Consider the following 26,896-nt stretch of genomic DNA (forward strand, 5'->3'; position numbering starts at 1 on the left):
TATCGCTTGCACAGTGCTCCTTGGGATGTTTAAAGCTTGGGAAATCTTTTTGTATCCAAATCCGGCTTTAAACTTTTTAACAACAGTATCTCGGACCTGCCTGGTGTGTTCCTTGTTCTTCATGATGCTCTCTACGCTTTTAACGGACCTCTGAGACTATCACAGTGCAGGTGCATTTATACGGAGACTTGATTACACACAGGTGGATTGTATTTATCATCATTAGTCATTTAGGTCAACATTGGATCATTCAGAGATCCTCAATGAACTTCTGGAGAGAGTTTGCTGCACTGAAAGTAAAGGGGCTGAATAATTTTGCACGCCCAATTTTTCAGTTTTTGATTTGTTAAAAAAGTTTGAAATATCCAATAAATGTCGTTCCACTTCATGATTGTGTCCCACTTGTTGTTGATTCTTCACAAAAAAATACAGTTTATATCTTTATGTTTGAAGCCTGAAATGTGGCAAAAGGTCACAAAGTTCAAGGGGGCCGAATACTTTCGCAAGGCACTGTACCTGCTCCTCCTGTGGTCCTTTGCAATAAACACCTGCTGCGCCCTGAAACCAGCTTTCTGTCGCCCCTCATGTTCAATAGAGGAAGTCAGTTTAGAACAAATTATTATTTACAACAAGATGGAGCTAAAACTGTCCAGTTTAAGTGTTTTTTGCTGCTCATTCTAGTCGCTAGCTGCAGCAAACTGAAAAGAGGAGCAACCCAGGGATTTGTGTGCTTCGGGGACCTTTGACCTCTGATGGCCGAATGATAAAGGACATCTAGCCGCTCGATAGCACCCTTACCTCCCGATCTATAAATTACGTCTCTGTAGTCTAGTATGGGTAGGATGGTCATCTGAACCAGGGTTAGTTTGGCAGCTGGGGTGAAAGTTGAGCGATTACGATAGATGTAACCTTAGCCTGCGGCTTTGATATGTGCGGAGAGAAGGATAGTATACCATCTAGCCATACTCCCAAGTACTTGTATGAGGTGACAACCTCAAGCTCTAAACCCTCAGAAGTAGTAGGGGCATTCTTCTTACCAAACCACATTACCTTTGTTTTGGAGCTATTCAGAACAAGGTTAAGGGCAGAGAAAGCTTGTTGGGACACTAAGAAAGCTTTGTATTGAAATCTAAGAAAGATTAACTATCTTAAATCAAGGCAATATGTGCTTGTTTTTTGTCTGACAAGATAGATATTCTAACCAGACAGTTTTTATGTTGGAGCATTTAACTTGTTTCAAGCTTTTTTGTACTTAATATTCTTAATAAAATAATATAACTTGTTACTGAGATTGTATTACTGGTTCTGAGTAACTTAATGCTCAAAACTAGAATTATCAGAATTATAAAGCTGATCAACACGGACAAGTACAAAACTGCTTTGTCAGAATTTCTTATTTCAAGCATCTTAACCTTTTCATCTCTTCACATATTAAGAACAGATAATGACCAAATGGAATTCACTGTTTTATTGTCAATCTTACACACAGCACAGAAATCATGTAGACAAAATACAGTACAGAACAAAGACAGTACCCTTTTCATATCTGGGGAACACACTATGAGTCATTTGATGGCAGACATACGCCCCCTTTGGAGAGATTGGGTACCCCTAGTAAACTGGAAAAAAAATATGTCAAAAATTGCTAATATATGCAAATAAAAATTATTATTGGATAGAAAACACTCTAAAGATTCTAAAACCGTTGGAATTATGTCTGTAAGTATAGCAGAACTCACAGGGCAGGCATTCTTCCAAACTAGTTTTTGTGGCCATGAAAGTTGGAGCAACTTTGACGTCATGGCCCCCACCCTTCCCAACCAGTTATGATTCTGGGGACACTTTCCATCTCTTCCGCTAGATGTCCTCTTTCATTAGAGCTTTGAATCGTTCAAATCCCGTGAGAATTGACCCTATGGGAGTGAAATTAGTGCGTGCCACGAGAGAATAGGCTGTGCGTATGGGCACGAATTGGTCCCAGCCATTCCTTTGTTCCAGCACTCAAGAGAAGAGCAGACGATGGCCGATTGAATTGAAGTTTGTTTTGCGTGTCTAAAACATCATAAAGCTTGCTTCTGCACTTAGTTTGACCTGTTTAGTCGACATATAATATGTAATTTTGAAGTTTTGATGCGCAACTTTACCGGACCAGAGGACGTTTTTGGTGCATTTCAGCTGATGTTATTAGCAGTAGCTAATACAAAGACGCAAGACTTGAAACCAAACGATGTATTGGGTAAGTATGAAGCCTTCCAGAACATTCTGAACGAAGACCATCGAAGGTAAGGGAATATTTATGCTTAAATCTGTGTTTCTGTTGACTCCAACATTACGTGGAAATGTAGCTTGGAACTGAGCGCTGTCTCAGCATATGGAATAGTGTGCGATTTCTGTAACGTTAAAAATAAATCTAACACAGCGGTTGCATAAAGAAGCAGTGTATCTTTCTAACTATATGTAGAACATGTATATTTAGTCAAAGTTTATGATGTCTATTTACGTTATCTTGCCGCGCTACATAGATTTCCTGCGGGCATTTTTGAGTAATTTCTGAAGGTGAACTCACTGTAAATGGACATTTATGGATATAAATGGCATATTATTGAAAAAAAAAAATATGTACTGTGTAATATGTCATATTACTGTCATCTGATGAAGATTTTCAAAAGGTTAGTGAGCGATTTATTTTTTAATCCTGCGTTTGTTGATTGCATGTTTTGGCTATTGAAATGAGCTGTGTCTGGTGGTGGTTTTACATATATATGTGCTATGTTTTCGCCGTAAAACATTTTAGAAATCTGACTTGCTGGCTAGATGAACAAGGTGTTTATCTTTCATTTGAGCTATTGGACTTGTTAATGTGTGGAGGTTAAATATTTTTAAGAATATTTTTGCGTTCCATGCGCCACCGTTTCAGCTGAACGTGGGAGGGTTGATTCCCAATTGGGAACCAGTATCGTAGACAGGTTAAGGGCAGAGAAAGCTTGTTGGGACACTAAGAAAGCTTTGTATTGAAATCTAAGAAAGATTAACTATCTTAAATCAAGGCAATATGTGCTTGTTTTTTGTCTGACAAGATAGATATTCTAACCAGACAGTTTTTATGTTGGAGCATTTAACTTGTTTCAAGCTTTTTTGTACTTAATATTCTTAATAAAATAATATAACTTGTTACTGAGATTGTATTACTGGTTCTGAGTAACTTAATGCTCAAAACTAGAATTATCAGAATTATAAAGCTGATCAACACGGACAAGTACAAAACTGCTTTGTCAGAATTTCTTATTTCAAGCATCTTAACCTTTTCATCTCTTCACATATTGAGAACAGATAATGACCAAATGGAATTCACTGTTTTATTGTCAATCTTACACACAGCACAGAAATCATGTAGACAAAATACAGTACAGAACAAAGACAGTACCCTTTTCATATCTGGGGAACACACTATGAGTCATTTGAACTGTTGTACAAATACTATTACATCCCCAAGATGGTATTTGACCTATATATAAGTTTGGCTCTTGTTGCTAATTGTGTAGTAATACGCATCCACGAACTCAGTGGCCTGTACAAGGTGTGGGACCTCAACTTGATAAGCAATGACGTATTCAATCAAAGCGTATAGTTTGAAATGGTTGATAATTCCAAACAATAAAGCCTAGAATTATCAAGAAATATGTTTTTGACCAGTCCAAATTCTGGCATATCACCATTCAGTACTTTGGCAAAGTTCATGGACTTCTGAGTTATGTATTTTATTAGACCCAGCCACGTTTCATCTTCTATGCCCTTGCTGATGGAAGGAGGTTTTCACTCAAAATCTCACGATACATGGCCCCATTCATTCTTTCCTTTACATGGATCAGTCGTCCTGGTCCCTTTGCAGAAAAACAGCCCCAAAGCATGATGTTTCCAGCTCCATGCTTCACAGTAGGTATGGTGTTCTTTGGATGCAACTCAGCATTCTTTGTCCTCCAAACACGACGAGCTGAGTTTTTACCAAAAAGTTATATTTTGGTTTCATCTGACCATATGACATTCTCCCAATCTTCTTCTGGATCATCCAAATGCTCTCTAGCAAACTTCAGACGGGCCTGGACATGTACTGGCTTAAGCAGGGGGACACGTCTGGCACTGCAGGATTTGAGTCCCTGGCAGCGTAGTGTGTTACTGATGGTAGGCTTTGTTACTTTGGTCCCAGCTCTCTGCAGGTCAATCACTAGGTCCCCCGATGTGGTTCGGGGATTTTTGCTCACCATTCTTGTGATCATTTTGACCCCACGGGGTGAGATCTTGCGTGGAGCCCCAGATTGAGGGAGATTATCAGTGGTCTTGTATGTCTTCCATTTCCTAATAATTGCTCCCACAGTTGATTTCTTCAAACCAAGCTGCTTACCTATTGCAGATTCAGTCTTCCTAGCCTGGTGCAGTTCTACAATTTTGTTTCTGTTGTCCTTTGACAGCTCTTTGGTCTTGGCCATAGTGGAGTTTCGAGTGTGACTGTTTGAGGTTGTGGACAGGTGTCTTTCATACTGATAACAAGTTCAACCCGGTGCCATTAATACAGGTAACGAGTGGAGGACAGAGGAGCCTCTTAAAGAAGAACTTACAGGTCTGTGAGAGCCAGCAATCTTGCTTGTTTGTAGGTGACCAAATACTTATTTTCCACCATAATTTGCAAATACATTCATAAAAAATCCTACAATGTGATTTTCTGGATTTTTTCTTTCACTTTGTCTGTCATATTTGAAGTCTACCTATGATGAAAATTTTACAGGCCTCTCTCATATTTTTAAGTGGAAGAACTTGCACAATTGGTGGCTGACTAAATTATTTTTTGCCCCACTGCAGGCAGGAGCTGCTTTCAGGAACTAAACTGGCTGCCTGTTGAGGCTAGGGTGTCCCAGATTAGACTAGGTTTGGTTTACAGGAGTATTTATGGTCCTGTGCCCAGATATCTAAGTGATTACTTTCCTCGTGTTAGGGATGCACACAATCACAGCACCAGATCAGGTGTTGCTGATGTGTGTGCTTATACAGGATTAGAAACAATGCTGGGAAAGGTACTTTCCTGTATACTGGAGCCTCATAATGGAATGAGTTGCCTCTGCCAATAAAAACAACGTCCTCTCTGGACATCTTTAAAAAGAAAGTAAAAATATGTTTGATGTCTGCTGTGCCCATATGAATAACCCCTATGATGTAACAGGAATTATTAGATAGATGTTCTTCTTCTATGTTTTTGTTTAATTATTTCACTGCCATACTGTGTTCCATCTTGTCTCAAGAGGACCACAATGGAAATCAGTCCCAGACTTTTTTATGTGTTATCCTCAATGATTTTATTCATGTGCATGTATGGCTTTTCAGTTTTATGTGTGCTTGTTTTTTTAAATGGTCAAATTAATAAACTAAACTAAACAATGCTCTAACCACTAGGCTACCTGCCACCCCACTTGTACTATGTACTTTTATTGTAATTTCAACTGCAATCGAGGTAATTTGGCTATGCTATTTGATCAGTGATAACACAGTAAGCCCTTTCCACTCACAGCCCGTTATCCAGTATCCCGGTTGAAAATGGCAGATTTTGTTATTGATAAGGGCATGAATTGGAATGCAGTTAACATGCTATCAAAGCTCAGGTTCTCCGCTTCACAGCGCTGTATAGGTTTTGACTGACAGGCGTTTAAAAATTGAGCAGCGTGCACAAAAAGATGTTCGCTAATTGGGCTACTTTTGCACATTTGTGGTTGTATGAGTGAGGGGAATGCTGTAAAGCAAGAGGAGTGGATGTGTTCTGAAAGATGAGGATTTTAATAAATAATTTAATAAAAACCACAAACCTGTGAGTCCAAATGTGCACTTCACTTGAATGTACTCATGACTCCATTATATGCGCACCAAAATGACAATATGTTTACCTTTTGAAAGCTTAACTTTATAAAATCTTATTTTCTATCTTGTTGGCAATATAATAACCTGTCAAATGATGCCCACCTGACCCAGACTACAATTTACAAAGGAACGTTTTTGGAATGTATGATAGTGGGAATGCGGGACTGTGTTCCAAACAAAAAAAAATACAAGTGTACTTGCTTCAGATCCTCAATGGTAAAGCTAGGAGAGCAAAAAAAAAGTATATTTCTTTGTTATAAAAGTGCATTTAAATTACTTAGGAACTGTGCACGTTTTGGAGGGGTGTGTAGACCACAGTTAGACCTCCAACTCAAACTGTACATTTTTTATCTTGCACCAACTCCAAAATGTAAATGTATATTCTTATTATGTTACTGAATGTATCCAGAGTATTTTTAGATTTCATTGATTTAGCGTATATGCTTGGAGTCAGGAAGCAGGTGCAGAAGGTGAGTTTAATAAACATGAACAAGTTAGATAAAACAGGAGAAGCGTACTGAATATGAACACCACCAATACTGCCTGATGACTGAGGCTACTGAGGGCTAAATAAAGGGAGAGTAATCAAGGTGATGATGATGAGGACCAGGTGCACATAATGATGGTGCCCGGACCAGTAGTTAGTAGACCGGCCATTTTGAGCGCCTCAGATGGGGAGCGGGAGTACGTTTGACAGTACCCACCCATCCTGACTCGCGGCTCCAGCTGCAGGACGACGCCGGCCAGGAGTACGGCCCTGAGGGCGAGGAGATGGAAATCCCGGAAGATGTTGGGGTCCAAGTCGTCGGTCACCGGGACACAACAGTGCTCCTCTGGACCGTGCCCCTCCCAGTCCACCAGGTACTGAAGCCGACCCCCAGGACCTTGGGAGTCCAATAGTGACCTAGGAGGGAAACATGAAAAGAAGGTGAGATCCAGTAGTTGGTGGGGAGTTGTAACATATATGTTACTTTGTTGACCCTCCAGAGGACCTTGAAGGGCCCCACAAACTGGGGGCTCAGCTTCCAGCAAGACAGGCGGAGCAGGAGGTTCCTTGGTGCAGAGCCAGACACGATCACCAGGGAGGAACATGGGAGCCTCACTGCGGTGGCAATCCACTCATTAATCACCAGCTGGGTATTCTGTGTGCAAGGAGTTTTAAATATTTGTTTTATTTCTGCTGGAGCATCATGTGGGCAGCATTCAAAATTTCCTCTGTGCCAGAACCACTCGTTCCCCTGCAGGGGCTTTGGTCAGGCTCGGGGTCCACGGGGCCAGGACCAGCTAATATCCCAGGACGCACTGGAAGGGAGTGTTTTTTTATTTTTGTTTTGGAGGTGATGTTTGGTCTGGGTGTCAGAACCAGAGCTACCTGGGAGGCCTTAGTCGGTTTGTCAGATTCCCATGCCTCTGCGGGTTCGATGGGTTCCCCTGCCTAAGCTGGCTCGACAGGTTTCCATAGGCTTCCATGCCTCAGCTGGGTTTGATAGGCTCCCATGCCTCAGCAGGGTTCGATATGCTCCCATGCTTCAGCTAGGTGAACAGGTGCCTGAACCTGGGAGGTCTCATCAGGCTCTCACACCTCAGCCGGTTTGTCAGGTTTCTGTGCCTTAGCGGAGGCAACCGGTCTGCTCCTGATCCCTGGGAAGCCAAACGCACGGGGGGGGGGGGGGGGGGGGGGGGTATTGTCACGTGTGCTCTCTCTCCGGCGCTCTAGGCCCCCATGCTCCTGCACCTCAGCTAGATTGACAGGTTCCCGCACCTTAGCATAGGTGACGGTCTGCTCCTGATCATCATCTTGGTCGGCGTCCTGCGGCTCGAGCCACATGTCGGGGAGGGGGTACTGTCACTTGTGCTCCCTCTCTGGCCTCTAGGTCACCAGACTGCTCGTTATGACGCACACCGGTCACCATCGTTACGCGCATTATGACACTCACCAGGACTCCAACACCTCCTTGATTACCTACCCTATATATATATATATATATATATATATATATATATATATATATATATATATATATATACTGCTCAAAAAAATAAAGGGAACACTAAAATAACACATCCTAGATCTGAATGAATGAAATATTCTTATTAAATACTTTTTTCTTTACATAGTTGAATGTGCCGACAACAAAATCACACAAAAATGATCAATGGAAATCAAATTTATCAAAAGGTCTTGATTTGGAGTTACACTCAAAATTAAAGTGGAAAACCACACTACAGGCTGATCCAACTTTGATGTAATGTCCTTAAAACAAGTCCAAATGAGGCTCAGTAGTGTGTGTGGCCTCCATGTGCCTGTATGAGTGCACAGGAACTAAACTGGCTGCCTGTTGAGGCTAGGGTGTCCCAGATTAGACTAGGTTTGGTTTACAGGAGTATTTATGGTCCTGTGCCCAGATATCTAAGTGATTACTTTCCTCGTGTTAGGGATGCACACAATCACAGCACCAGATCAGGTGTTGCTGATGTGTGTGCTTATACAGGATTAGAAACAATGCTGGGAAAGGTACTTTCCTGTATACTGGAGCCTCATAATGGAATGAGTTGCCTCTGCCAATAAAAACAACGTCCTCTCTGGACATCTTTAAAAAGAAAGTAAAAATATGTTTGATGTCTGCTGTGCCCATATGAATAACCCCTATGATGTAACAGGAATTATTAGATAGATGTTCTTCTTCTATGTTTTTGTTTAATTATTTCACTGCCATACTGTGTTCCATCTTGTCTCAAGAGGACCACAATGGAAATCAGTCCCAGACTTTTTTATGTGTTATCCTCAATGATTTTATTCATGTGCATGTATGGCTTTTCAGTTTTATGTGTGCTTGTTTTTTTAAATGGTCAAATTAATAAACTAAACTAAACAATGCTCTAACCACTAGGCTACCTGCCACCCCACTTGTACTATGTACTTTTATTGTAATTTCAACTGCAATCGAGGTAATTTGGCTATGCTATTTGATCAGTGATAACACAGTAAGCCCTTTCCACTCACAGCCCGTTATCCAGTATCCCGGTTGAAAATGGCAGATTTTGTTATTGATAAGGGCATGAATTGGAATGCAGTTAACATGCTATCAAAGCTCAGGTTCTCCGCTTCACAGCGCTGTATAGGTTTTGACTGACAGGCGTTTAAAAATTGAGCAGCGTGCACAAAAAGATGTTCGCTAATTGGGCTACTTTTGCACATTTGTGGTTGTATGAGTGAGGGGAATGCTGTAAAGCAAGAGGAGTGGATGTGTTCTGAAAGATGAGGATTTTAATAAATAATTTAATAAAAACCACAAACCTGTGAGTCCAAATGTGCACTTCACTTGAATGTACTCATGACTCCATTATATGCGCACCAAAATGACAATATGTTTACCTTTTGAAAGCTTAACTTTATAAAATCTTATTTTCTATCTTGTTGGCAATATAATAACCTGTCAAATGATGCCCACCTGACCCAGACTACAATTTACAAAGGAACGTTTTTGGAATGTATGATAGTGGGAATGCGGGACTGTGTTCCAAACAAAAAAAAATACAAGTGTACTTGCTTCAGATCCTCAATGGTAAAGCTAGGAGAGCAAAAAAAAAGTATATTTCTTTGTTATAAAAGTGCATTTAAATTACTTAGGAACTGTGCACGTTTTGGAGGGGTGTGTAGACCACAGTTAGACCTCCAACTCAAACTGTACATTTTTTATCTTGCACCAACTCCAAAATGTAAATGTATATTCTTATTATGTTACTGAATGTATCCAGAGTATTTTTAGATTTCATTGATTTAGCGTATATGCTTGGAGTCAGGAAGCAGGTGCAGAAGGTGAGTTTAATAAACATGAACAAGTTAGATAAAACAGGAGAAGCGTACTGAATATGAACACCACCAATACTGCCTGATGACTGAGGCTACTGAGGGCTAAATAAAGGGAGAGTAATCAAGGTGATGATGATGAGGACCAGGTGCACATAATGATGGTGCCCGGACCAGTAGTTAGTAGACCGGCCATTTTGAGCGCCTCAGATGGGGAGCGGGAGTACGTTTGACAGTACCCACCCATCCTGACTCGCGGCTCCAGCTGCAGGACGACGCCGGCCAGGAGTACGGCCCTGAGGGCGAGGAGATGGAAATCCCGGAAGATGTTGGGGTCCAAGTCGTCGGTCACCGGGACACAACAGTGCTCCTCTGGACCGTGCCCCTCCCAGTCCACCAGGTACTGAAGCCGACCCCCAGGACCTTGGGAGTCCAATAGTGACCTAGGAGGGAAACATGAAAAGAAGGTGAGATCCAGTAGTTGGTGGGGAGTTGTAACATATATGTTACTTTGTTGACCCTCCAGAGGACCTTGAAGGGCCCCACAAACTGGGGGCTCAGCTTCCAGCAAGACAGGCGGAGCAGGAGGTTCCTTGGTGCAGAGCCAGACACGATCACCAGGGAGGAACATGGGAGCCTCACTGCGGTGGCAATCCACTCATTAATCACCAGCTGGGTATTCTGTGTGCAAGGAGTTTTAAATATTTGTTTTATTTCTGCTGGAGCATCATGTGGGCAGCATTCAAAATTTCCTCTGTGCCAGAACCACTCGTTCCCCTGCAGGGGCTTTGGTCAGGCTCGGGGTCCACGGGGCCAGGACCAGCTAATATCCCAGGACGCACTGGAAGGGAGTGTTTTTTTATTTTTGTTTTGGAGGTGATGTTTGGTCTGGGTGTCAGAACCAGAGCTACCTGGGAGGCCTTAGTCGGTTTGTCAGATTCCCATGCCTCTGCGGGTTCGATGGGTTCCCCTGCCTAAGCTGGCTCGACAGGTTTCCATAGGCTTCCATGCCTCAGCTGGGTTTGATAGGCTCCCATGCCTCAGCAGGGTTCGATATGCTCCCATGCTTCAGCTAGGTGAACAGGTGCCTGAACCTGGGAGGTCTCATCAGGCTCTCACACCTCAGCCGGTTTGTCAGGTTTCTGTGCCTTAGCGGAGGCAACCGGTCTGCTCCTGATCCCTGGGAAGCCAAACGCACGGGGGGGGGGGGGGGGGGGGGGGTATTGTCACGTGTGCTCTCTCTCCGGCGCTCTAGGCCCCCATGCTCCTGCACCTCAGCTAGATTGACAGGTTCCCGCACCTTAGCATAGGTGACGGTCTGCTCCTGATCATCATCTTGGTCGGCGTCCTGCGGCTCGAGCCACATGTCGGGGAGGGGGTACTGTCACTTGTGCTCCCTCTCTGGCCTCTAGGTCACCAGACTGCTCGTTATGACGCACACCGGTCACCATCGTTACGCGCATTATGACACTCACCAGGACTCCAACACCTCCTTGATTACCTACCCTATATATATATATATATATATATATATATATATATATATATATATATATATATATATACTGCTCAAAAAAATAAAGGGAACACTAAAATAACACATCCTAGATCTGAATGAATGAAATATTCTTATTAAATACTTTTTTCTTTACATAGTTGAATGTGCCGACAACAAAATCACACAAAAATGATCAATGGAAATCAAATTTATCAAAAGGTCTTGATTTGGAGTTACACTCAAAATTAAAGTGGAAAACCACACTACAGGCTGATCCAACTTTGATGTAATGTCCTTAAAACAAGTCCAAATGAGGCTCAGTAGTGTGTGTGGCCTCCATGTGCCTGTATGAGTGCCCTACAACGCCTGGGCATGCTCCTGATGAGGTGGCGGATGGTCTCCTGAGGGATCTCCTCCCAGACCTGGACTAAAGCTTCTGCCAACTCCTGGACAGTCTGTGGTGCAACGTTGGTGGATGGAGCGAGACATGATGTCCCAGATGTGCTCAATTGGATTCAGGTCTGGGGAACGGGCGGACCAGTCCATAGCATCAATGCCTTTCTCTTGCAGGAACTGCTGACTCACTCCAGCCACATGAGGTCTAGCATTGTCTTGCATTAGGAGGAACCCAGGGCCAACCACACCAGCATATGGTCTCACAAGGGGTCTGAGGATCTCATCTCGGTACCTAATGGCAGTCAGGCTACCTCTGGTGAGCACATGGAGGGCTGTGCGGCCCCCCAAAGAAATGCCACCCCACACCATGACTGACCCACCGCCAAACTGGTCATGCTGGAGGATGTTGCAGGCAGCAGAACGTTCTCCATGGCGTCTCCAGACTGTCACGTCTATCACGTGCTCAGTGTGAACCTGCTTTCATCTGTGAAGAGCACAGGGTGCCAGTGGCCAATTTGCCAATCTTGGTGTTCTCTGGCAAATGCCAAACGTCCTGCACGGTGTTGGGCTGTAAGCACAACCCCCACCTGTGGACGTCGGGCCCTCATACCACCCTCATGGAGTCTGTTTCTGACCATTTGAGCAGACACATGCACATTTGTGGCCTGCTGGAGGTCATTTTGCAGGGCTCTGGCAGTGCTCCTCCTGCTCCTCCTTGCACAAAGGCGGAGGTAGCGGTCCTGCTGCTGGGTTGTTGCCCTCCTACGGCCTCCTCCACGTCTCCTAATGTACTGGCCTGTCTCCTGGTAGCGCCTCCATGCTCTGGACACTACGCTGACAGACACAGCAAACCTTCTTGCCACAGCTCGCATTGATGTGCCATCCTGGATGAGCTGCACAGCTGAGCAACTTGTGTGGGTTGTAGACTCCATCTCATGCTACCACTAGAGTGAAAGCACCGCCAGCATTCAAAAGTGACCAAAACATCAGCCAGGAAGCATAGGAACTGAGAAGTGGTCTGTGGTCCCCACCTGCAGAACCACTCCTTTATTGGGGGTGTCTTGCTAAATGCCTATAATTTCCACCTGTTGTCTATTCCATTTGCACAACAGCATGTGAAATGTATTGTCAATCAGTGTTGCTTCCTAAGTGGACAGTTTGATTTCACAGAAGTGTGATTGACTTGGAGTTACATTGTGTTGTTTAAGTGTTCCCTTTATTTTTTGAGCAGTGTATATCTCACTCCCTTTGGTTCCTTACCCAGGCGTCATTGTTTCTGTTTCATGTCTGTGCGTTGTTCATTTTTGTATTGTTTTCATTTATTCCCCCCCTGGACTTGCTTCCCGTTGTTACACGCAGTCTCCTCCATTCCTCTCAATCACCTGACCCATGCCCACACCTGTTCACCTTCACTATTGCCAGGCATCCTACATGTCCGGCTACACACAGATTCCAATAATCTTTCAATATATAGCCATAATGTGACATTTGAAATGTCTATTCCTTTGGAACTTTTGTGAGTAATGTTTATTTTTGTTAATCTATTTCACTGGCTTTGGCAATGTAAACATTATCAAGGCACAAGGTGAGACCCAAATGCAGACACAGGAGGCAGATGGTTGGAGTCTTACAATGTTTATTAAAAACCAGATCAGAGTCCAGGAGGAACAGAGTGGCAGACAGGCTCATGGTCAAGGCAGGCAAAATGGTCAGGCAGGCACATAGTCCAGAAATAGGCAAGGGTCAAAACCAGGAGGACTAGAAAAAGAAGAATGCAAACGGCAGGAGAACTGGGAAAACGCTGGTCGACATGGAAACATACAAGACGAACTGGCACAGAGAGACAGGGATAAATACACTGGGGAAAACAAGTGACACCTGGAGCGGGTGGAGACAATAACGAGGAAAGGTGAAACTGATCAGGGTGTGACAAACATGTTTTCCATGGCAATAAAACCCTTTGAATTGAATTGAGAAAGAGACAAAGTCAGAGACAGAGACATAGACATTCAGAACATTCTACCCCAAACCAGAGAAGTGAGATGAGTGGGGGTTCTGCCTGTATGACAGGGGAGCTGTTGGCCCCCATCCTACAGTATCAGCCCCCAGGCTTCTGAAAACAATCCCCCTCTGTGAATGTGGGTGTGTTTCACAAGCTTGGAAAAGGGACCTACGGGTCCCTTTAAATGCACACCATGGAGCGCAGACAAAATAATCCCTGGTCATTCAACATAATAAAAGCTTTGTGTGTATGAAAGAGAGTGAGTGAGAGAGAGAGAAAGAGATTGTGCACATTGACTTTGTGCATTCAAATCTCACATTTTTCCGTGTCATTCTCTCTCGCGTCATCTCTCCATCTTTTTTTTACCATTCTCTCTTGAATTGTATCTCTTTTTCCAACTCTCAGGACACATTAAACAACAACTCATTTGGTAAGAAGTACAGCTGGCAGGAGAAGGTCTCGCGCACATCCTCCCCCCTCAAAACAGGTGAGCTGCTTACAGGAGACTGCTGGCTCATACCACCAGTTTAATCTTTTAGGGGGTTGCTGATTTAGTAGATATAATTAGGCAACACAGCAATGACTGCAGAATCAACTACTGCCACTAAAACTATATACATATTTCCTATTATCCATTGTAACATTGTCCAACATTTTTTGTGATGACTTTCAGTGGCTCATTAGCGTCAGTGACAGTGACAATGCCAGTGTAGCCTAGGCTAGCCATATTGAACAGTCTGCTGTGGCTAGCAGCCCAGAGCTACTACAGGTCATACATAAAATGGCCTCTATGAACTATATTTAAAACTAGCAGAGTGTGTTGAGTTACAGACTAGCACCGCAGATTCAGATGTTAAAAAGATGAACGATGCTGCACAACTTTTAAGCCTCTATTAGCCTAGCTGTCACTAAATGTATATGGAAAGAAAGGATAACAGAATGAAATAAAAAATGGGTTACTTTTTATTCTTGGAACACATAGGGCTAGTACACACAAACCACTATTTTGAAGTTACATCTGTCTCTCTAATATATAACCGTATCTGCTTTAGGTCCACTAGTCTCAATATGATTGTGTGCTTTATATTGCAGTTTTCTTGATCAGATATCTCTTGAAAATATATTTCTCCATTCCAATGGCACTTCCTGGTAAAATAATGTATATTGGCCAACTACATACATTCTGGGATGCATTTGTCTCCTTATAATGACAATATATGTTGTGTTCATTGCTTCCCACCCCAAGTCATTAGTAATGGTTGTAATTATACATTAATTCATAAAAAGCTTTAAATACATTGCTCTCAAAGTGTGTATTAGTGTCCTCTGATAGCAGTGACAGCATGGTGAATAGCTAGTATCCCTGCAAGGCTAATTGTTTTTGACAGTGGATTATGACATACTAGGTCAATCACATTCTATTTGCTGCCCACTGAATATGATGAGTAATGGGGAATTAGCATGGATCCCAGTGTTACCTAACCAACTAGACATTTCAGAATTTGTGTGTGTTTGTCTGTGCATGTTGATCTGTATGTTATGTGTGTGTTGTCTATGTGTACTGTATGTGAACTGCTGCATATGTTTCCATCTGGGTTTTTATCTATGTGCTCTTGTGTGTGTTTGTGTATTTTGTATGTTAATGTGCACATGTGTGTCTGTGTATGTATGTCTGCATGTTTGCTTGTCTCTGTCTGTGCACCTGCATGTCTGTATGCCTGTATCTTGTTTGAATGTCTGTGTGTCTGCATATGCTTGGGTCTGTGTCTCTCCCCCAGGTGGGCTGACCTCTCCCCATGAGCACAGCTGTCTGAGAGACGAGGACAAGCTGCAGCAGGGAGGTGGGACAGAGACCAAGGACCGGGGCACATCCACTGACGCTCCCTGCAAACACAAACACACCTTTGGACACACCCACAGTTCCACAGCGGGGACACGCTCCAAACTGCAGGAGAAGCCCCCAGCAACCCCGCCTCCCCAAAACTACACACCCGCACCTCTGGGCCCCTTAGGAAATGGCGAGGGGGGTACACACAGAGAGAAGATTCGCTATCACACAGACGTATGCCTAGAACCCACCGAGGAGATCTATCTGACTCCTGTGCACCGTTCCAAGCAGGACCGCCCATTCCTGTCCCAGCAGCCAAAGCACGGACGCATGTCAATCAGCTCTGACACAGAGGGCCCGCCCCCTTACCAGCCTCTGCCCGAGCAGACCAACCTCTGCATTTGTGAGGAGGTCGAGGTGTATGTGCCCCCTCCCTCCTACGCCTCCTGTGTGGAGGCTCTCCTCACCCCTCCCTCTACTGTCCCCCCACGGAACCCCCAGCCTTAACCCTGAACCTCAGCCTGAGGGAAGGAGGAGCAGGGGCGATGGTGAGGGCAGGGGAATGGGTGGAGTATGTAGATGCCGAGGATGAGACATTTGGGGGAGAGGGGGAGGCTGAGGATAAGAGGGTAAGGAATGTGGTAGGCAGGCGGTATTTGGGACGTGGCGGCTGTGGTGCCCCCCCATGGAATTTAATGAGCTCAGAAGCAAATGGTCTGTCTTACGACTCTGTGAAGTACACACTCGTCGTGGACGAGCACGCGCAGCTCGAACTGGTGAGTATGCGGCAGTGTTACCAATGTTACAGCGACGACAGCGACTCTGCGACCGTCTACAACAACTGCATCTCGTCTCCGTATGAGTCGGCCATAGTGGAGGAGTATGAGGAGGAAGAGGAAGAGGAAGAAGAGAAAGAGGACGAGAAGGAGAGAGTGAGAGTGGGAATGGTGAGGAGAGAAGCCACCGCCTGTCTGTCAGAGGACTACACCCCAGAGGCGAACCTGCACTTCTCTAAGAGGTTCCTCAACATCTTCATGAACGGATGGTCACGATCCTCCAGTAGGTACCACCACTGAACCACAAGGACACCATCTTGTGTTCAGACACTGCAGTTTCTTACGATAGGCTTAAAGGGCAACTCCATAATTTTTCAACCTCATTTTCATTATCTCCAGCACAACACCAGTGTCAACATTTGTGAAAATGGCACATTTCTACGTTTTGTAGAAACAAATATAAAGTTCAAAAGTTCTACCCGATGACGCCATCAAAAGTTACAACATTTTAATCCTTAAGAGTCTATTGACTCACTCGTGTGTCAATCTAAGTAACATAATTAAACAAATCTCCATTAAAATCCTTCAGAGATATCTTTTTTCACAGCCTATAATGTTGTCACATCATAGTCAACATAGCTACTAGAACTAACATGTTAGTAAACCTGCTACAATCATACAGTACAGTGTACAATCAGCAGCAAGCAGTTTAGCAGTTACACCTGCGGACCCCGGTGGCAAAAAAATTATAAAACTAAAAGCTTACCTTGTAAGAGTTCCAGTGTTGGATAGCCATAGCCAGCTATCTAATATAGCATCCTTCTCTGTTAGACATGGGTGTTTGAGTAGGCTTAACTAGCTAGCTGCGTTAGACTCTAGCTAAGTAAGTGAAAGTGAAAAACATATCACGAAATATAGCTAGCTCTCTCTCTCTCTCTCTCTCTCTACTCCCTTCATTCTGGAATACATTAATTTGTTCAAAACTGTTCAACTATTGTCTTTCTCTCTCTTTGAGTCAACTACTCAACACATTTCATAGACTGCAGTGCTAGCTAGCTGTAGCTTATGCTTTCAGTACTAGATTAATTATCTGATTATTCGATTGGGTGAACAACATGTCAGTGCATGCTGCAAGAACTAGATTGGAGGTTGTCCTCCGGAAGTTGTCATATTTACGGTGTAAGTCTATGGAAGGGGGTGAGAACCAAGAGTCTCTAGGTTATGTATTGAAGTCAATGTATCCAGAGGAGGACAGAAGCTATCTGCTACACTGTGGTGCTACCCTACAGAGTGCTACTGAGGCTACTGTAGACCTTCATTGCAAAACAGTGTGTATTAATAAATTATTTGGTGACGTGAATATATTTCGTATAGTTTTATCTGAAAAGGATAACTTTTTTCATGCATAAAAATGTGTCTGAAATTCACTGATGAGGAATCCCCTTCCTCCTCAGAGTTTTAGTGGCAGGAGCCTTTTGCATCTGCGGTGGAAGGTGGCAGAACTTCTCAATAAATCTTCTGTAGCTTCCGAACGGTCGGAGTGTCCGTTTTGCTCTACAACATCCACAAGTGTCACGGAACTCGTCTGAATGTAACCCATATAAATGAATGGAAGTATGGCGGTAGTTTTGTGCAAACAAAAATAAGGGGTTAAATATGTGTCCAAAAAACACATATTTCCTGAGCTTTCTTATATCTCCTAGATAAAGGACAGACACTTCAAAATATTTTTTTCCATTTATGAATGTGTTATTCAAGGTGTTTCTATGGGCTATAGTCAATATTTTATAAAATAATTTTGTACGTATTTTTATACCTAAAGGAAGCCCAAAATTCAAAAGCTAAATGATTCATAATATGACCACCTTAAAACAATTCCATGTTAGCTTAGTAGACCCCTGGTGCTGGAGATGATTTTTACTCAGGACACTGTCATTCCTTATATAATATGAATGTATTCAATGAAACGGCTCACTTGAACTTGGATAAATATTTTAGCTTCTGCTCAAAAGATGCAGAGTACAGTATATCTTGTTTGCTTGGTTGCCTCAATAATCACATTTGCCAACACTAGTGATACGCCCCCCAAAAAAGTGCCACAATTTCATAATGGTGTTATCTTTTAGTGTAGGCAAGTCAGTTAAGAACAAATTCATGTTTACAATGACAGCCTTCTGGGGAACAGTGGGTTAACTGACTTGTTCAGGGGCAGGATATGGTAGCCTAGTGGGTTGCAAGTTCAAATCCCCGAGCTGACAAGGTACAAATCTGTCGTTCTGCCCCTGAACAGGCAGTTAACCCACTGTTCCTAGGCTGTCATTGAAAATAAGAATTTGTTCTTCACTGACTTGCCTAAATAAAGGTAAAACAAACATACCCTAGCTTCTGGGCCTGAGTAACAGGCAGTTTACTTTGGGCACGCTTTTCATCCGGAAGTCAAAATACTCCCCCCTACCCAAGAGAGGATAAAGCCCAGAAACACTTTATGTGCACTATGTCATACATCATTTTATCCGCAACAATTCAGTCTGATAGAGACACCTCAGGTGGGAAATCTGTTGCCAATTAGATGGAAGTCTAGCTCATGTCATATATTCAGGGAAGCATTATATTTCAAATAACAGCTGCATTCTGTGCATAAATTAGCCTGAAAATCAGGGATGAATGACAACAATATTGCAAGTCACACAAATGTAAAATTCCCCTTAAAGTCAGCTGACCTGCAGCTCTGGTTCTGCTAAATTTGTGAAATTGTGGATAATTAAATGTTTTCTGCATCAGAACCACCATGAGATCACCATGAATTGAATTTCAGTATATTCAAAAATATGATGCACCCAAATCCTATTTACAGTATTTTTGAATTTAAACTTTTTTTTAGGCAGGGTGCCATTGAGTCCCATTGAGACCAAGGTCTCTTTTAAAAGGGAACTCTGAATGACGAACACATAGGCAATCTAGGCAGCATAGGAAATATACAAAGAAAATACTGAACAAAATCATAAGAAACAACCACATTCCTCAGTGAAGAGGTCCTCAACCAACAATCTGAATTGCCCGAAAGACACCAATGCATCCAATTATGGAATATTCTGAAGATTGTTCCATAAATGAGGAGCAAAGAAACTAAAATCTGTTTTACTTAAATTTGGTTTAAGAAGGAATTTCAGGAGGAATTTCAAGACTGGGACCAGGTATGGTATCTCACATTTCTATAGGTTAGTGAGTTAGGTAATGCTGGAGTTTTTGCAAAACAGAATCAGCCTATGCGTCGTCAGAGGCCCAGCCTACTTGTTGATAGAGAAAACCTAAAACCGCATCTAACAGGATAAATAAAGTGCCAACTGCTTTCATGAAGATGATGTCACCATAGTATAGGACAGCTTCTTAGTTAACTTATTTATATGTTTTTTAAAAGACAACTTAATGCCCAAGCAGGGACACAATCAATGTGGGCACAATCCATGGTACAGATGTTTAAATATTTAGAGTCATTGTTGTGCGCTCTAGAAAACGACATGTACTTTGTTTTTCCCGCATTCAATAATTATTTAAGGTCAATAAGTGTTTTTTGTAAGACAACTCTGTAGGTCAGAGTGCCTGGTACACAGTGGGGGCAATAGAATACACAACAGTATCATCCGCATACAGGAGCAGATTAAAATTTTTCCACAGACAACTCTACATTGTTAATGTTTTCACACCCCTTGACCTTTACACATTCTGTTGTGTTACAGCCTGAATTTAAAATTGATTAAATTAAGATGTTGTGTCACCGATCTACAGAGAATACCTCATAATGTCAGTGTGGAATTTTCTTTGTAGAATTTCCTTTTAAATTATATTTTTTTTTTAAAGCTGACGTCTTAAGTTAATAAGTTTTCAACCCCTTTGTTATGGCAAGCCTAATTAAGTTCAGGAGTAATAATGTGACCCGATTCAGGAAATTAGCGGTATGTTGCAAGTTTTTTGGCAGAAATACCTTCTCGAACATGTGAACTTTCATGTGCCTTAATAACAAACTGTTATGCCAACTGCAAATACAAATAAAGTTGTTAAATTACAAGCCTAGTTGGTTTAGCCAAAGAAAAAGTCCCGATAGCCATGATTGGCTGAGATAATGAGTGGGCTGGACATGCCGAGAGATACGTTTCAGATTGATCTGCGGTGTAGCATCTTGTGTCTATAAAATGAGCTGCTCGTTATACATAGAAAGTCCTTTCTACTGCAGTTTTTCAGAAGATATAACGTTAGCCATGGAGAATTGCAAATATGTTGTTACTGCTCTCAATAACATTGCTGTCCTGAATTCATCAGGCGCTATCGGCAAAGGTCAGTGGGAAGAGGTTGTGAAGGTCTACTTTCTGGAGGACGATCGTGCCATGTTGGCTCTCTCTGGCTCCGAAAATGAATCAGACGATGAGGAAATCCCTGATTTAGGTAAAAACACTTTCATTGAAGAAGACATTGTAGAGTCTTCCGATGACAGTGATGTGGAAGAAATGTCAGTCAACAGTGTTGTCACGGAAGAAGTTGACCGAGTTTTGAAATCATTGGGAACACAACGGGCCAAACAAGCTGTGCAAACTAAACGGAAACGACACAGGGCATTTTATTTAATAAAAGGGGTTATAGTCTGCCATGAAGCTTTCATCCATGTATACGGGTAAGAATCTAGCTACAGTTTCAGATATCAAAATCAAATAAAATAAAATGTTATTTGTCACATACACATGGTTAGTAGATGTTAATGCGAGTGTAGCGAAATGCTTGTGCTTCTAGTTCCGACAATGCAGTAATAACCAACAAGTAATCTAGCTAACAATTCCAAAACTACTACCTCATAGACACAAGTGTAAGGGGATAAAGAATATGTACATAAAGATATATGAATGAGTGATGGTACAGAGCAGCATAGGCAAGATACAGTAGATGGTATTGAGTGCAGTATATACATATGAGATGAGTATGTAAACAAAGTGGCATAGTTAAAGTGGCCAGGGATACATGTATTACATAAGGATGCAGTAGATGATATAGAGTACAGTATATACATATACATATGAGATGAATAATGTAGGGTATGTAAACATTATATTAGGTAGCATTGTTTAAAGTGGCTAGTGATATATTTTACATTTCCCATCAATTCCCATTATTAAAGTGGCTGGAGTTGAGTCAGTGTTTTGGCAGCAGCCACTCAATGTTAGTGGTGGCTGTTTAACAGTCTGATGGCCTTGAGATAGAAGCTGTTTTTCAGTCTCTCGGTCCCAGCTTTGATGCACCTGTACTGACCTCGCCTTCTGGATGATAGCGGGGTGAACAGGCAGTGGCTCGGGTGGTTGTTGTCCTTGATGATCTTTATGGCCTTCCTGTGACATCGGGTGGTGTAGGTGTCCTGGAGGGCAGGTAGTTTGCCCCCGGTGATGTGTTGTGCAGACCTCACTACCCTCTGGAGAGCCTTACGGTTGTGGGTGGAGCAGTTGCCGTACCAGGCGGTGATACAGCCCGACGGGATGCTCTCGATTGTGCATCTGTAGAAGTTTGTGAGTGCTTTTGGTGACAAGCCAAATTTCTTTAGCCTCCTGAGGTTAAAGAGGCGCTGCTGTGCCTTCTTCACAAACTGTCTGTGTGGGTGGACCAATTCAGTTTGTCCGTTATGTGTACGCAGAGGAACTTAAAACTTACTACCCTCTCCACTACTGTCCCGTCGATGTGGATAGGGGGGTGCTCTCTCTGCTGTTTCCTGAAGTTTACAATCATCTCCTTTGTTTTGTTGACGTTGAGTGTGAGGTTATTTTCCTGACACCACACTCCGAGGGCCCTCATTTCCTCCCTGTAGGCCGTCTCGTCGTTGTTGGTAATCAAGCCTACCACTGTAGTGTCGTCCGCAAACTTGATGATTGAGTTGGAGGCGTGCATGGCCATTCAGTCATGGGTGAACAGGGAGTACAGGAGAGGGCTCAGAACTCAAATCAAATCAAATGTATTTATATAGCCCTTCGTACATCAGCTGATATCTCAAAGTGCTGTACAGAAACCCAGCCTAAAACCCAAACAGCAAGCAATGCAGGTGTAGAAGCACGGTGGCTAGGAAAAACTACCTAGAAAGGCCAAAACCTAGGAAGAAACCTAGAGAGGAACCAGGCTATGTGGGGTGGCCAGTCCTCTTCTGGCTGTGCCGGGTGGAGATTATAACATAACATGGCCAAGATGTTCAAATGTTCATAAATGACCAGCATGGTCGAATAATAATAAGGCAGAACAGTTGAAACTGGAGCAGCAGCACGGTCAGGTGGACTGGGGACAGCAAGGAGTCATCATGTCAGGTAGTCCTGGGGCATGGTCCTAGGGCTCAGGTCAGTTGAAACTGGAGCAGCAGCACGGCCAGGTGGACTGGGGACAGCAAGGAGTCATCATGTCAGGTAGTCCTGGGGCATGGTCCTAGGGCTCAGGTCCTCCGAGAGAGAGAAAGAAAGAGAGAATGAGAGAATTAGAGAACGCACACTTCACACATGACACCGAATAGGGCAGGAGAAGTACTCCAGATATAACAAACTGACCCTAGCCCCCCCGACACATAAACTACTGCAGCATAAATACTGGAGGCTGAGACAGGAGGGGTCAGGAGACACTGTGGCCCCATCCGAGGACACCCCCGGACAGGGCCAAACAGGAAGGATATAACCCCACCCACTTTGCCAAAGCACAGCCCCCACACCACTAGAGGGATATCTTCAACCACCAACTTACCATCCTGAGACAAGGCTGAGTATAGCCCACAAAGACCTCCGCCACGGCACAACCCAAGGGGGGGGGGGGGTGGGGCGCCAACCCAGACAGGATGACCACATCAGTGAATCAACCCACTCAGGTGACGCACACCCTCCAGGGACGGCATGAGAGAGCCCCAGTAAGCCAGTGACTCAGCCCCTGTAATAGGGTTAGAGGCAGAGAATCCCAGTGGAAAGAGGGGAACCGGCCAGGCAGAGACAGCAAGGGCGGTTCGTTGCTCCAGAGCCTTTCCGTTCACCTTCCCACTCCTGGGCCAGACTACACTCAATCATATGACCCACTGAAGAGATGAGTCTTCAGTAAAGACTTAAAGGTTGAGACCGAGTTTGCGTCTCTGACATGGGTAGGCAGACCGTTCCATAAAAATTGAGCTCTATAGGAGAAAGCCCTGCCTCCAGCTATTTGCTTAGAAATTCTAGGGACAATTAGGAGGCCTGCGTCTTGTGACCGTAGCGTACGTGTAGGTATGTACGGCAGGACCAAATCAGAGAGATAGGTAGGAGCAAGCCCATGTAATGCTTTGTAGGTTAGCAGTAAAACCTTGAAATCAGCCCTTGCTTTGACAGGAAGCCAGTGTAGAGAGGCTAGCACTGGAGTAAGTGTAGAGAGGCTAGCACCACGCACCCTTGTGGGGCCCCATTGTTGAGGATTAGCGGGGTGGAGATGTGGTTACCTACCCTCACCACCTGGGGGCGGCCCGTCAGGAAGTCCAGTACCCAGTTTCACGGGGCGGGGTCGAGACCCAGGGTCTGGGTCCCCAATTTCGTGGTATCCAATTGTTTTTAGTAGCTACTATCTTGTCTCATCACTACAACTCCCGTACGGGCTCGGGAGAGACGAAGGTTGAAAGTCATGCGTCCTCCGATACCCAACCAAGCCGTACTGCTTCTTAACACAGCGCGCATCCAACCCGGAAGCCAGCCGCACCAATGTGTCGGAGGAAACACCGTGCACCTGGCAACCTTGGTTAGCATGCACTGCGCCCGCCCTGCCACAGGAGTCGCTGGTGCGCGATGAGACAAGGATATCCCTACCGGCCAAGCAATCCCTAACCCGAACGACGCTAGGCCAATTGTGCATCACCCCACGGACGCGGCCGGTGCGTGAACCCAGGGTCTCTGGTGTAGTAGTAGGGAATTTTAAGCACAGATTAAACCACAAAGTTCAGGGAGGTTTTTTAATGCCTCGCAAAGAAGGGATCCGATTATTTAGATGTGTAAAAAACAGACACTGAATATTCCTTTGAGCATGGTGAAGTTATTCATTTCACTTTGGATGGTGTATCAATACAGCTAGTCACTACAAAGATACAGGCATCATTCCTAACTCAGTTGTTGGAGCATGGAAACTGCTCTGGGATTTCACCATGAGGCCAATGGTGATTTTAAAATAGTTGCAGAGTTTAATGACTGTGATAGGAGAAAACTGAGGATGGATTAACAACATTGTAGTTACTCTACAATACTAACCTAAATGACAGAGTAAAAAGAAGGAAGTCTGTACTTACTAAAAATATATGTTTTTTTATTTTACCTTTATTTAACTAGGCAAGTCAGTTAAGAACAAATTCTTATTTTCAATGACGGTCTAGGAACAGTGGGTTAACTGCCTGTTCAGGGGAAGAACGACAGATTTGTACCTTGTCAGCTCGAGGATCCGAGCAACCTTCCGGTTACTAGTCCAACGCTCTAACCACTAGGCTACCCTGCTGCCCCAAAAGATGCACCCTGTTTGCAACAAAGCAGTTAAGTAAATACTGGAAAATGTGGCAAAGAAATTTACTTTTTGTTCTGAATACAAAGCGTTATCTTTGGGGCAAATCCAACACAACACATGACTGAGTACCACTCTTCATATTTTCCAGCCCGGTGGTGGCTGCATCACATTATGGATATGCTTGTCATCAGCAAGAACTAGGGACTTTGTTAGGATAAAAAAAATGGAAAACAGCTATAAGCAGAGGAAAACCTGTTTCATGCTTTCCAACAGACACTGGGAGACAAATTCACCTTTCAGTAACCTTAAACAACAATCTAAAACACAAAGCCAAATCTACACGAGTTCCTTACCAAGACCCCATTGAATGGACCACAATGGCCGAGTTACAGTTTTGAATTAAATCGCCTTAAAACTCTATGGCAAAACTTGAAAATGACTGTCTAGCAATGACCAACAATCAACTTGACAGAGCTTGAAGAATTTTAAAAAGAATAATGGGCAAATATTGCACTATCCAGGTGTGGAAAGCTCTTAGAGACTTAACCAAAAAGATTCACAGCTGCAATTGCCACCAAAGGTGCTTCTACAAAGTATTGACTCAGGGGTGGGAAGACTTACACAACTGTTCAAAAGTTTGGGGTCACTTACAAATGTCCTTGTTTTTGAAAGAAAAGCACAATTTTTTGTCCATTTAAAATAATATCAACATAGATCAGAAATGCAGTGTAGACATTGTTAATGATGTACATGACTATTGTAGCTGGAAACGGCAGATTTTTTAATGGAATATCTACATAGGCGTACAGAGGCCCATTATCAGCAACCATCACTCCTGTGTTCCAATGGTACATTGTGTTAGCTAATCCAAGTTTATTATTTTAAAAGGCTAATTGATCATTAGAAAACCATTTTGCAATTATGTTAGCACAGCTGAAAACTGTTGTTCTCATTAAAGAAGCAGTACAACTGGTCTTTAGACTAGTTGAGTATCTGGAGCATCAGCATTTGTGGGTTTGATTAAATAGTACATGCAAAACACCAGGCTCAACATGAACAGTGAAGAGGCATCTCCGGGATGCAGAGTTCCTCTGTCCAGTGTCTGTGTTTATTTGTCCTTCTCCTTATTTTCTTTTTATTGGCCAGTTTGAGATACATTTGAAGTCGGAAGTTTACATATACCTTAGCCAAATCCATTTAAAACCAGTTTTTTACAATTCCTGACATTTAATCTGAGTAAAAATCCCTGTTTTAGGTCAGTTAGGATCACCACTTTATTTTAGGAATGTGAAAAGTCAGAATAATAGTAGATATTTTATTTCTTTCATCACATTCCCAGTGGGTCAGAAGTTTACATACATTCAATTAGTATTTGGTAGCATTGCCTTTAAATTGTTTAACTTGTGTCAAAAGTTTAGGGTAGGCTTCCACAAGCTTCCCACAATAAGTTGGGTGAATTTAGGCCCATTCCTCCTGACAGAGCTGGAGTAACTGAGTCAGGTCTGTAGGCCTCCTTGCTCGCACACGCTTTTTCAGTTCTGCCCACAAATGTTCTATGGGATTGAGGTCCGGGCTTTGTGATGCCACTCCAATACCTTGACTTTGTTGTCCTTAAGCCATTTTGTCACAACTTCGGAAGTATACTTGGGGTCATTGTTCATTTGGAAGACCCATTTGTGACCAAGCTTTAACTTCCTGACTGATGTCTTGAGATGTTGCTTCAATATATCATAATTTTCAATACCTCATGATGCCATCTATTTTGTGAAGTGCACCAGTTCCTCCTGCAGCAAAGCTCCCCAACAACATGATGCTGCCATCCCTGTGCTCCGTGGTTGAGATGGTGTTCTTCGGCTTGCAATCCTCCCCCTTTTTGCTCCAAACATTACAATGGTCATTATGGCCTAACAGTTCTATTTTTGTTTCATCAGACCAGAGGACATTTCTCCAAAAAGTATGATCTTTGTCCCCATATGCAGTTGCAAACCATAGTCTGGCTTTTTTATGGCTGTTTTGGAGCAGTGGCTTCTTCCTTGCTGAGCGGCCTTTCAGGTTATGTCGATATAGGACGCGTATTGCTGTGGCTATAGATTATTTTGTGCCCGTTTCCCCCAGCGTCTTCACAAGGTCTTTTGCTGTTGTTCTGAGATTGATTTGCACTTGTTGCACTAAC

The 26,896-nt window shown here is 43.3% G+C and overlaps 1 pseudogene; it reads left to right on the forward strand.

The window, feature by feature from the left end:
* The window catches only part of LOC110506241, a 72,369-nt pseudogene that overhangs the window by 10,757 nt on the left and 34,716 nt on the right, over positions 1-26,896 (forward strand).

This window comes from Oncorhynchus mykiss, chromosome 26 (assembly GCF_013265735.2).
Source record: "Oncorhynchus mykiss isolate Arlee chromosome 26, USDA_OmykA_1.1, whole genome shotgun sequence".
Taxonomy (NCBI): Eukaryota; Metazoa; Chordata; class Actinopteri; order Salmoniformes; family Salmonidae; genus Oncorhynchus; species Oncorhynchus mykiss.